Genomic DNA, 14,058 nt, shown 5'->3' with positions numbered 1-14,058 from the left:
CTTGCTTTTGTTTCTGATCTACCTTCTGCTGAGTGCAAGTACCACTTCCGCTGCTATAACAGTTTCACGAAAGTCCCCACATATGCCGATTTGCCAACTGGTAGTGCAGATGACAATGCTCTGAAGGAAGTCATTGAGTACATGAACCGAGACAGGTCTAGAATATGGAATAGTGTTGAACTGCATTCCCTGTACTCGGATCGAGGTGGCAAGCTCGCTCGACGTGACATGTTAAGCAAGTTGACTGACTGCATGAGTAAGGATGTTATCATTGTTCAGGTAGATGGATGTGCTACCATTGTTGGTTTCTGCGAGTCCGTTGCTAAACGTCTCAAGATAGTTAAGGTAGATGATATGGATGAGAGGAGCATTGCTTCTGTGGTGAGGCAGATCAAGCATGAGGCACGGTCGGTCAAGTACAGCAGTGCCAATTATGACCTATCAGAATTTACACAGGCCAACACAATCAAGGCGACCAGCCCAAGTTTGTTGAAGTTGGTTTCGGACCTAGTCTCCGGTGGTAAAGTGACCAATAAATCTCTGAGCCTGAGCCAGTCAATTCAGAATCACGTTACAGGTACCATAAATCAGACAACATTCGGACTGGCCATCAAACTGTTGCACCGGCACGGCAGTTCCGAACTTCTCAAACTCCTTCATGAGCATGGCTTCACGACCTCATACGATGAGGCCCTGAGATTACGAAAATCGGCCGCTCGTCTACTAGGTGACAATGCACAGGTTCTCCACCAGTTCATGGGGTTGTGTAGAACCGTCGGCATCATCTTCGCATGGTTTGACAACTTCGATCTCCAGGTATTCACACCCAATGGTCGACGCACTACCCATGTCCTCTCACATGAATTCCAGCAACCTCATCCCACAGGTATGCTGGAGTATGGCCGCGATAAGCCAGGGATGCAGACCATACTTGCAAAATCTGCTGACCAGCAGGCTCCACCTGATCTTGACATCACGAAGTATGGGTGGGAAATAAAAGATGGCACCCCAGTACCAACAACCTCCGATCAGCCCCCAGGACCCCAAGATCTCATGGATGTAGTGCGGTGCGGCTGTAAGGCGGCGGTGAAGGCGTGCGGCACTGAACGTTGCAGCTGTCACCATGGAAAGATATCATGCACTGTGTACTGCGCTTGTGTTTGTAGTGACGCATGCTTCAACCCGTTCAAGACAGGAGACGAAGACCAAGATGAAGTGGAAGAGGAAGGAGAAGCAGATGTGGAAGATGACGAGGAAACTAAACATCTTGATCTTGCATTCGTCTCTGATGATGAATGGGAGTGATCGCCGTTAATGAATAAACGCTTGACCACCATCGCTCTGAAAATTTAATCATTATTATATTAATTCATTTTTGGCCGAAAATTACCTTGAACTTGACCTTTGACCCTGAATCACAAAATTGACCTCAGAAATCGATTCCTCAGGTCAAAATTATACGGAAAAGAGGTATCACGCGTGATCGTAAGTTAATTGGTTGAAAAGTTATATTCCACCCCCGTCCGCGGTGGCCATCTTGGATTTATGCAAATTAGTGGAGTTCCCCAAGGTTGCCGCTCTGGCAACCAAGCCAAATTTTTTCTATAGACCCATGTGAGTACGAAACCATCAAAAAACAATACACTTCTCATTACAACAAGGTGAAGTACAGAACATATACGGGTGGCAAACGGACTAAAAAACCTGGAAATCAATTTGGTTCTTATAAGTCGATAGTGCGACTGTTTAAGGGGTTATAGCACTTAGTTTGGTCATGATCACAACTTGGAAGTCAATCGGACTTGAAATGGCGTTTTTATCACAATTTGAAAGTTTTGATCCGACCCCCCTGACATTCGACCCCTGACCGCTAAGTAGGGTGTTGGTGTGATACCCCCAATGAGACATATGGTTGGTTGCAGTATTGGAAGATGCACATTTTGGATTTGGTTTGAAGTCAATACGACCATTTTAGCAGACGTTATTGCGAAAATAAGAATTTCGGTTTTTCGGTGACCTTGACCTTGACCTTTGATCTAGACTCACCAAAACGACGAGTGTCTAAGTTGGACCATGGCCGACATCTGTACCCCCAGTTTGGTCATTATCGCTGAAACGGTGTAGCTGCTGCAGGGTAAACAAACACACAAACAGACAGACACACAGAATGACACGCACAACCGACCAACATAATTGCTGAAATCCGAAGGATTCCAGCAATTAACAAACAAACAAACAAACAAACAAACTAAACAAGCAAAACGGGGTGAAAACCGAGTACTCCCTTCCTTCGGCACAGGCAATGACGTCATGTATCACTTGGATATGGAATTGGGAATGAGCGGTGTACAAAAATACAAGATTATTGCTACATTGTAGACCTTCATCTTAGTTTGCAGGCTTAACTCGCTTCTCCTCCAGAGATCTCGGCTAAGATGATTGAATGTCCTCTCCCACCAATGCCAGACTTCTCTTCACTTCATTGTCACAACCTGTCTCATCTGTTGTCTTGTTACCCCAGTACACAAACGAGCATACGTTCTCAATAACCTCATCCCTCATCTTCATTTCTTCATCTCCCCTTTCATTCTGCCTTGCCACCATCATCCACTTTGTCTTAGAAATATGGATCAAACATTCAAACCAAATTTCTCACTTTCATTGCCGATCCTTCTGAGGAACGTTGCTGATGCTGTAACCAACACAGCCAGAAAAAAAAAAAAACAGCAAACATCATCTGATACTGTAATCACACAGTTTGATCTTCAATGTTGTCTTCTTCCCCTCCTTGACTGTCTATCAACTGTATGAAACACACAGTCCAATACAACGTTGAACAACCTGACAGACAGGATTTCTTCCTCACTCGTCTTTACCTGGAACCATTTTGAACTTTATCCTCCGATTCTCTCATTGGACTCTGTCTGTATCCTTATCGGGGTGGACTGAGCGGTCGGGCATTCGGGCACCGACCGAGGGCCCGGGCCATCGAAGGGGGCCTGTGCTCAAAAAAATTAATTAATTAATAATTAAGATTAAACATTTACCGCTGTAAAAGGTAACAGTTTCAAACTTTACAGAAAAAAACGTTCTTCACCATAAACGTTCATAACAAAAAAAAACAATATTTGTGCCCTATTTCCCCCAAAAAATGTATGAACCATCTTCACACATCTGTTTTGTTAATGTTATCAAGATATCCCACAGTTTGTGGTCAATAGACGAGGGTGCGCATTGACTCGGTCGGTCCGAACGTCCCGCTATCTCCTTGATTTTACATCATACGACAAAAGTGACCATTTATTTTTCTCGGCAAAACCTTCAGGTAAATAACCTCATAATGTCCAGTTTCAGGGCGTTTCCCATATATTATATATAAATTACATACGAAACATTCCACTCGATAATGTATGTACTTGTTCTGTACAACACGAGGAGCACCAGTTTCTCGTTTGTACATCACACTGTATTTGTATCTAATTCACCGTCTCGTTACTATTCTTCATATTTATGCACAAATGTTTGTTTTAGAAAACTTGTATTTTGCACGAAATGCCATTCAACAACATATTTATCTCGGAGAGCCAAAAGACCCAGAAGTGTGTGTGTGTGTGTGTGTGTGTGTGTGTGTGTGTGTGTGTGTGTGTGTGTGTGTGTGTGTGTGTGTGTGTGTGTGTGTGTGTGTGTGTGTGTGTGTGTGTGTGTGTGTGTGTGTGTGTGTGTGTGTGTGTGTGTGTGTGTGTGTGTGTGTGCGCGCGCTGTGATGTCGCCATCACATTACCCTACATTGAGCCCCCAGGACGGCATCCCACAAAGTCAATGGTCAAAATGCCAAAGTCAGTCAATCCTTGTGATGAACCTCATTAATAGAGTTTATTAGTACATGGTAATGGGAAAAATCATCTCCTTGTGATGAACCTGATTAATACAGTTTATCAGTACATGGTAATGGGAAAAATCATCTCCTTGTGATGAACCTCATTAATAGAGTTTATTAGTACATGGTAATGGGAAAAATCATCTCCTTGTGATAAACTTCATTCATGGAGTTTATCAGTACATGGGAATGGGAAAAATCATCTCCTTTTGATGAACTTCATTCATGGAGTTTATTAGTACATGGTAATGGGAAAAATCATCTCCTTGTGATAAACTTCATTAATAGAGTTTATTAGTACATGGTAATGGGAAAAATCATCTCCTTGTGATGAACTCCATTAAGAGTTTTTTAGTACATGGTAATGGGAAAAATCATCACCTTGTGATGAACTTCATTAATAGAGTTTATTAGTACATGCGAATGGGAAAAATAATCTCCTTGTGATGAACTTCATTAATAGAGTTTATCAGTACATGGTAATGGGAAAAATCATCTCCTTGTGATGAACTTCATTAATAGAGTTTATTAGTACATGGTAATGGGAAAAATCATCACCTTGTGATGAACTTCATTAATAGAGTTTATTAGTACATGCGAATGGGAAAAATAATCTCCTTGTGATGAACTTCATTAATAGAGTTTATCAGTACATGGTAATGGGAAAAATCATCTCCTTGTGATGAACTTCATTAATAGAGTTTATTAGTACATGGTAATGGGAAAAATAATCTATTGTGATGAACTTCATTAATAGAGTTTTTTAGTACATGGTAATGGGAAAAAATCATCACCTTGTGATGAACTTCATTAATAGAGTTTATTAGTACATGGTAATGGGAAAAATCATCTCCTTATGATGAACTTCATTAATAGAGTTTATTAGTACATGGTAATGGGAAAAATCATCTCCTTGTGATGAACTTCATTAATAGAGTTTATTAGTACATGCGAATGGGAAAAATAATCTCCTTGTGATGAACTTCATTAATAGAGTTTATCAGTACATGGTAATGGGAAAAATCATCTCCTTGTGATGAACTTCATTAATAGAGTTTATTAGTACATGGTAATGGGAAAAATCATCACCTTGTGATGAACTTCATTAATAGAGTTTATTAGTACATGCGAATGGGAAAAATAATCTCCTTGTGATGAACTTCATTAATAGAGTTTATCAGTACATGGTAATGGGAAAAATCATCTCCTTGTGATGAACTTCATTAATAGAGTTTATTAGTACATGGTAATGGGAAAAATAATCTATTGTGATGAACTTCATTAATAGAGTTTTTTAGTACATGGTAATGGGAAAAAATCATCACCTTGTGATGAACTTCAGTAATAGAGTTTATTAGTACATGGTAATGGGAAAAATCATCTCCTTATGATGAACTTCATTAATAGAGTTTATTAGTACATGGTAATGGGAAAAATCATCTCCTTGTGATGAACTTCATTAATAGAGTATATTAGTACATGGTAATGGGAAAAAATCATTTCCTTATGATGAACTTCATTAATTGAGTTCATTAGTACATGGTAATGAGAAAAATCATCACCTTGTGAACTTCATTTATAGAGTTTTTTCGTACATGGTAATGGGAAAAATCCTCTCCTTATGATGAACTTCATCAAGAGTTTATTAGTACATGGTAATGGGAAAAATCATTTCCTTTTGATGAACTTCATTAATAGAGTTTATTAGTACATGGTAATGGGAAAAAATCATCACCTTGTGATGAACTTCATTAATAGAGTTTATCAGTACATGGGAATGGGAAAAATAATCTCCTTGTGATGAACTTCATTAATAGAGTTTTTTAGTACATGGTAATGGGAAAAAATCATCACCTTGTGATGAACTTCATTAATAGAGTTTATTAGTATATGGTAATGGGAAAAATAATCTCCTTGTGATGAACTTCATTAATAGAGTTTTTTAGTACATGGTAATGGGAAAAATCATCACCTTGTGATGAACTTCATTAATAGAGTTTATTAGTACATGCGAATGGGAAAAATAATCTCCTTGTGATGAACTTCATTAATAGAGTTTTTTAGTACATGGTAATGGGAAAAATCATCACCTTGTGATGAACTTCATTAATAGAGTTTATTAGTACATGCGAATGGGAAAAATAATCACCTTGTGATGAACTTCATTAATAGAGTTTTTTAGTACATGGTAATGGGAAGAATCATCACTTTGTGATGAACTCCATTAATAGAGTTTATTAGTACATGGTAATGGGAAAAATAATCTATTGTGATGAACTTCATTAATAGAGTTTTTTAGTACATGGTAATGGGAAAAAATCATCACCTTGTGATGAACTTCATTAATAGAGTTTATTAGTACATGGGAATGGGAAAAATCATCTCCTTGTGATGAACTTCATTAATAGAGTTTATTAGTACATGGTAATGGGGAAAAATCATCTCCTTATGATGAACTTCATTAATAGAGTTTATTAGTACATGGTAATGGGAAAAATCATCTCCTTGTGATGAACTTCATTAATAGAGTATATTAGTACATGGTAATGGGAAAAAATCATTTCCTTATGATGAACTTCATTAATTGAGTTTATTAGTACATGGTAATGAGAAAAATCATCACCTTGTGAACTTCATTTATAGAGTTTTTTCATACATGGTAATGGGAAAAATCCTCTCCTTATGATGAACTTCATCAAGAGTTTATTAGTACATGGTAATGGGAAAAATCATTTCCTTTTGATGAACTTCATTAATAGAGTTTATTAGTACATGGTAATGGGAAAAAATCATCACCTTGTGATGAACTTCATTAATAGAGTTTATCAGTACATGGGAATGGGAAAAATCATCTCCTTGTGATGAACTTCATTAATATAGTTTTTAGTACATGGTAATGGGAAAAAATCATCACCTTGTGATGAACTTCATTAATAGAGTTTATTAGTACATGGTAATGGGAAGAATCATCACCTTGTGATAAACTCCATTAATAGAGTTTATTAGTACATGGTAATGGGAAAAAATCATCACCTTGTGATGAACTTCATTAATAGAGTTTATCAGTACATGGTAATGGGAAAAATCATCTCCTTGTGATGAACTTCATTAATAGAGTTTATCAGTACATGGTAATGGGAAAAACCATTTCCTTTTGATGAACTTCATTAATAGAGTTTTTTAGTACATGGTAATGGGAAGAATCATCACCTTGTGATGAACTCCATTAATAGAGTTTATTAGTACATGGTAATGGGAAAAATAATCACCTTGTGATGAACTCCATTAATAGAATTTATTAGTACATGGTAATGGGAAAAATAATCACCTTGTGATGAACTCCATTAATAGAGTTTATTAGTACATGGTAATGGGAAAAATAATCTCCTTGTGATGAACTTCATTAATAGAGTTTATCAGTACATGGTAATGGGAAAAATAATCTCCTTGTGATGAACTTCATTCAGAGTTTTTTAGTACATGGTAATGGGAAAAATCATCTCCTTGTGATGAACCTCATTAATAGAGTTTATTAGTACATGGTAATGGGAAAAATCATCTCCTTGTGATAAACTTCATTCATGGAGTTTATCAGTACATGGGAATGGGAAAAATCATCTCCTTTTGATGAACTTCATTCATGGAGTTTATTAGTACATGGTAATGGGAAAAATAATCTCCTTGTGATGAACTTCATTAATAGAGTTTATTAGTACATGGTAATGGGAAAAATCATCTCCTTGTGATAAACTTCATTCATGGAGTTTATCAGTACATGGGAATGGGAAAAATCATCTCCTTTTGATGAACTTCATTCATGGAGTTTATTAGTACATGGTAATGGGAAAAATCATCTCCTTGTGATAAACTTCATTAATAGAGTTTATTAGTACATGGTAATGGGAAAAATAATCTCCTTGTGATGAACTTCATTAATAGAGTTTATTAGTACATGGTAATGGGAAAAATAATCTCCTTGTGATGAACTTCATTAAGAGTTTTTTAGTACATGGTAATGGGAAAAATCATCACCTTGTGATGAACTTCATTAATAGAGTTTATTAGTACATGCGAATGGGAAAAATAATCTCCTTGTGATGAACTTCATTAATAGAGTTTATCAGTACATGGTAATGGGAAAAATCATCTCCTTGTGATGAACTTCATTAATAGAGTTTATTAGTACATGGTAATGGGAAAAATCATCACCTTGTGATGAACTTCATTAATAGAGTTTATTAGTACATGCGAATGGGAAAAATAATCTCCTTGTGATGAACTTCATTAATAGAGTTTATCAGTACATGGTAATGGGAAAAATCATCTCCTTGTGATGAACTTCATTAATAGAGTTTATTAGTACATGGTAATGGGAAAAATAATCTATTGTGATGAACTTCATTAATAGAGTTTTTTAGTACATGGTAATGGGAAAAAATCATCACCTTGTGATGAACTTCATTAATAGAGTTTATTAGTACATGGTAATGGGAAAAATCATCTCCTTATGATGAACTTCATTAATAGAGTTTATTAGTACATGGTAATGGGAAAAATCATCTCCTTGTGATGAACTTCATTAATAGAGTATATTAGTACATGGTAATGGGAAAAAATCATTTCCTTATGATGAACTTCATTAATTGAGTTTATTAGTACATGGTAATGAGAAAAATCATCACCTTGTGAACTTCATTTATAGAGTTTTTTCGTACATGGTAATGGGAAAAATCCTCTCCTTATGATGAACTTCATCAAGAGTTTATTAGTACATGGTAATGGGAAAAATCATTTCCTTTTGATGAACTTCATTAATAGAGTTTATCAGTACATGGGAATGGGAAAAATAATCTCCTTGTGATGAACTTCATTAATAGAGTTTTTTAGTACATGGTAATGGGAAAAAATCATCACCTTGTGATGAACTTCATTAATAGAGTTTATTAGTATATGGTAATGGGAAAAATAATCTCCTTGTGATGAACTTCATTAATAGTTTTTTAGTACATGGTAATGGGAAAAATCATCACCTTGTGATGAACTTCATTAATAGAGTTTATTAGTACATGCGAATGGGAAAAATAATCTCCTTGTGATGAACTTCATTAATAGAGTTTTTTAGTACATGGTAATGGGAAAAATCATCACCTTGTGATGAACTTCATTAATAGAGTTTATTAGTACATGCGAATGGGAAAAATAATCACCTTGTGATGAACTTCATTAATAGAGTTTTTTAGTACATGGTAATGGGAAGAATCATCACTTTGTGATGAACTCCATTAATAGAGTTTATTAGTACATGGTAATGGGAAAAATAATCTATTGTGATGAACTTCATTAATAGAGTTTTTTAGTACATGGTAATGGGAAAAAATCATCACCTTGTGATGAACTTCATTAATAGAGTTTATTAGTACATGGGAATGGGAAAAATCATCTCCTTGTGATGAACTTCATTAATAGAGTTTATTAGTACATGGTAATGGGAAAAATCATCTCCTTATGATGAACTTCATTAATAGAGTTTATTAGTACATGGTAATGGGAAAAATCATCTCCTTGTGATGAACTTCATTAATAGAGTATATTAGTACATGGTAATGGGAAAAAATCATTTCCTTATGATGAACTTCATTAATTGAGTTTATTAGTACATGGTAATGAGAAAAATCATCACCTTGTGAACTTCATTTATAGAGTTTTTTCATACATGGTAATGGGAAAAATCCTCTCCTTATGATGAACTTCATCAAGAGTTTATTAGTACATGGTAATGGGAAAAATCATTTCCTTTTGATGAACTTCATTAATAGAGTTTATTAGTACATGGTAATGGGAAAAAATCATCACCTTGTGATGAACTTCATTAATAGAGTTTATCAGTACATGGGAATGGGAAAAATCATCTCCTTGTGATGAACTTCATTAATAGAGTTTTTTAGTACATGGTAATGGGAAAAAATCATCACCTTGTGATGAACTTCATTAATAGAGTTTATTAGTACATGGTAATGGGAAGAATCATCACCTTGTGATAAACTCCATTAATAGAGTTTATTAGTACATGGTAATGGGAAAAAATCATCACCTTGTGATGAACTTCATTAATAGAGTTTATCAGTACATGGTAATGGGAAAAATCATCTCCTTGTGATGAACTTCATTAATAGAGTTTATCAGTACATGGTAATGGGAAAAACCATTTCCTTTTGATGAACTTCATTAATAGAGTTTTTTAGTACATGGTAATGGGAAGAATCATCACCTTGTGATGAACTCCATTAATAGAGTTTATTAGTACATGGTAATGGGAAAAATAATCACCTTGTGATGAACTCCATTAATAGAGTTTATTAGTACATGGTAATGGGAAAAATAATCACCTTGTGATGAACTCCATTAATAGAGTTTATTAGTACATGGTAATGGGAAAAATAATCTCCTTGTGATGAACTTCATTAATAGAGTTTATCAGTACATGGTAATGGGAAAAATCATCACCTTGTGATGAACTACATTAATAGAGTTTTTTAGTACATGGTAATGGGAAGAATCATCACCTTGTGATGAACTCCATTAATAGAGTTTATTAGTACATGGTAATGGGAAAAAATCATCACCTTGTGATGAACTTCATTAATAGAGTTTATCAGTACATGGGAATGGGAAAAATCATCTCCTTGTGATGAACTTCATTAATAGAGTTTATTAGTACATGGTAATGGGGAAAAATCATCTCCTTATGATGAACTTCATTAATAGAGTTTATTAGTACATGGTAATGGGAAAAATCATCTCCTTGTGATGAACTTCATTAATAGAGTATATTAGTACATGGTAATGGGAAAAAATCATTTCCTTATGATGAACTTCATTAATTGAGTTTATTAGTACATGGTAATGAGAAAAATCATCACCTTGTGAACTTCATTTATAGAGTTTTTTCATACATGGTAATGGGAAAAATCCTCTCCTTATGATGAACTTCATCAAGAGTTTATTAGTACATGGTAATGGGAAAAATCATTTCCTTTTGATGAACTTCATTAATAGAGTTTATTAGTACATGGTAATGGGAAAAATCATCACCTTGTGATGAACTTCATTAATAGAGTTTATCAGTACATGGGAATGGGAAAAATCATCTCCTTGTGATGAACTTCATTAATAGAGTTTTTTAGTACATGGTAATGGGAAAAAATCATCACCTTGTGATGAACTTCATTAATAGAGTTTATTAGTACATGGTAATGGGAAGAATCATCACCTTGTGATAAACTCCATTAATAGAGTTTATTAGTACATGGTAATGGGAAAAAATCATCACCTTGTGATGAACTTCATTAATAGAGTTTATCAGTACATGGTAATGGGAAAAATCATCTCCTTGTGATGAACTTCATTAATAGAGTTTATCAGTACATGGTAATGGGAAAAACCATTTCCTTTTGATGAACTTCATTAATAGAGTTTTTTAGTACATGGTAATGGGAAGAATCATCACCTTGTGATGAACTCCATTAATAGAGTTTATTAGTACATGGTAATGGGAAAAATAATCACCTTGTGATGAACTCCATTAATAGAGTTTATTAGTACATGGTAATGGGAAAAATAATCACCTTGTGATGAACTCCATTAATAGAGTTTATTAGTACATGGTAATGGGAAAAATAATCTCCTTGTGATGAACTTCATTAATAGAGTTTATCAGTACATGGTAATGGGAAAAATCATCACCTTGTGATGAACTACATTAATAGAGTTTTTTAGTACATGGTAATGGGAAGAATCATCACCTTGTGATGAACTCCATTAATAGAGTTTATTAGTACATGGTAATGGGAAAAAATCATCACCTTGTGATGAACTTCATTAATAGAGTTTATCAGTACATGGGAATGGGAAAAATCATCTCCTTGTGATGAACTCCATTAATAGAGTTTATTAGTACATGGTAATGGGAAAAAATCATCACCTTGTGATGAACTTCATTAATAGAGTTTATCAGTACATGGGAATGGGAAAAAATCATCTCCTTGTGATGAACTTCATTAATAGAGTTTATTAGTACATGGTAATGGGAAAAATCATCTCCTTGTGATGAACTTCATTAATAGAGTTTATCAGTACATGGTAATGGGAAAAATCATCTCCTTGTGATGAACTTCATTAATAGAGTTTATTAGTACATGGTAATGGGAAAAATAATCTCCTTGTGATGAACTTCATTGATAGAGTTTATTAGTACATGGTAATGGGAAAAATAATCTCCTTGTGATGAACTTCATTAATAGAGTTTTTTAGTACATGGTAATGGGAAAAATAATCTCCTTGTGATGAACTTCATTAATAGAGTTTATCAGTACATGGTAATGGGAAAAATAATCTCCTTGTGATGAACTTCATTAATAGAGTTTATTAGTACATGGTAATGGGAAGAATCATCACCTTGTGATGAACTCCATTAATAGAGTTTATTAGTACATGGTAATGGGAAAAATAATCTCCTTGTGATGAACTTCATTGAGAGTTTTTTAGTACATGGTAATGGGAAAAATCATCTCCTTGTGTTGGGGAGTATGGACGGTAAAACCCCTTCACTATGTTCAGCAAGGACAACACCAATCAGGGAAAAGGAGGAGGAGGAGGGGGGAGGGGAAGAGTGTATCAGTCGAGGGTGGGGGGGAGGGTTGAAACCCCCGTGACACACTCCACCCTGTGGAGGGGTTGGGGGGGGTGAACCCCCCGTGACACACTCCACCCTGTGGAGGGGTTGGGGGGGTGAACCCCCTGTGACACACTCCACCCTGTGGAAGGGTTGGGGGGGTGAACCCCCCGTGACACACTCCACCCTGTGGAGGGGTTGGGGGGGGGTGAACCCCCCGTGACACACTCCACCCTGTGGAGTGAAACTCTTCACAACTTTAATTTCCAGAGGTTGCCAATGGCTCCTCGAGAGGACAACATGAGGGTGCACGACCCCTTCCACCAAGGGAGGCACGAACCCAATAACATGGTCAAATAAATATTCGCTCCGTCCGAAACCCCAAGGTTACCACAGCGACCGGAGGTCTCGATGACGGGTCCGTTGGAAATGTTCACCCAGAATCCATGGAGAACACGTCACGTGATAAAGACCCTCACGGACGGCCATCGGTCGGAATCAACTAACCAAGTGATGGTCACCACAGGGTAACCCTTGGCCCGTCCCTCGACGTCACTCCAATTTGTTAATGACGAGACACAAGCCGACATGTTCTGTGGATCACCCGGACCATCGCACATCCGTGTCCGACTCCTGGTGTCCATTCCACCGACTCATCCTCATCGTCCCCTTTGTCTCTCAAACGAACGATCGCCCGAACGACCCTCTCAACCTCCCGCCAACCCCTCCGCGCTCCCGACTCGAACACACTCACATCGTACCTTGAAGATATCCGAGGGACGACGAAGGAGCGACTCAAGCACTGAGTGGAGAACGAGGTCCTCCCTCACCGAGACTCGCAAGGCCGCCCATCACCGGGCAACGTCGGCGGGGTGAACGACGTGACCCGGAAGTGGAAATACCTTCCGTTAAACTGGAGAAACATCGGAGAAAATTATTTATATCCGTTAATTAATTCCCAACAATGTTTTACAAAGACCTGGAAATACCAGAAATGGGAAAATTTAACATGAAGTAAAAATATCCTCTGGGGGCGTCATGTGGTCGGACCCTGAAACGCGGCAAACTTTCTGAGTCGAGTAAAGACAAAAACAAACGCCATTGGTCGTGATGAACATGACGGACCCCTCATTGTGTTATGGTAGTGATGTGATGTCATCACGACCATGACTCAATGAGGGGTCCATCACTACCATGACTCAATGAGGGGTCCATCACTCCCATGACTCAATGAGGGGTCATCACTACCATGACTCAATGAGGGGTCCATCACTACCATGTCTCAATGAGGGGTCATCACTACCATGACTCAATGAGGGGTCCATCACTACCATGACCCAATGAGGGGTCATCACTACCATGACTCAATGAGGGGTCCATCACTACCATGACTCAATGAGGGGTCCATCACTCCCATGACTCAATGAGGAGTCATCACTACCATGACTCAATGAGGGGTCCATCACTACCATGTCTCAATGAGGGGTCATCACTACCATGACTCAATGAG

At 37.0% G+C, this 14,058-nt stretch overlaps 1 protein-coding gene across 5 annotated transcripts in view; it reads right to left on the bottom strand.

Annotated features, from left to right (window-relative positions):
• Nucleotides 1-13,465, bottom strand: part of LOC147022551 (zinc finger protein 462-like) — a 322,942-nt gene extending 309,477 nt beyond the window's left edge. For 4 of the 5 annotated variants that reach the window (XM_085887239.1, XM_085887241.1, XM_085887242.1 and 1 more), the window contains exon 1: nucleotides 13,310-13,465. The gene's annotated coding sequence lies outside the window, so the exon portion shown is untranslated. Of the gene's footprint in view, nucleotides 1-13,302 lie in introns of all 5 variants that reach the window. The other variant, XM_085887240.1, reaches the window with a different exon arrangement.
• Nucleotides 13,466-14,058: the final 593 nt, after the last annotated feature.

Source organism: Eptatretus burgeri, chromosome 7 (assembly GCF_056783735.1).
Source record: "Eptatretus burgeri isolate ZD-2024b chromosome 7, Ebu_testis_v1, whole genome shotgun sequence".
NCBI lineage: Eukaryota > Metazoa > Chordata > Myxini > Myxiniformes > Myxinidae > Eptatretus > Eptatretus burgeri.
The sequence above is the reverse complement of the archived record's forward strand: the minus strand, read 5'-3'. Positions and strand labels throughout refer to the sequence as shown.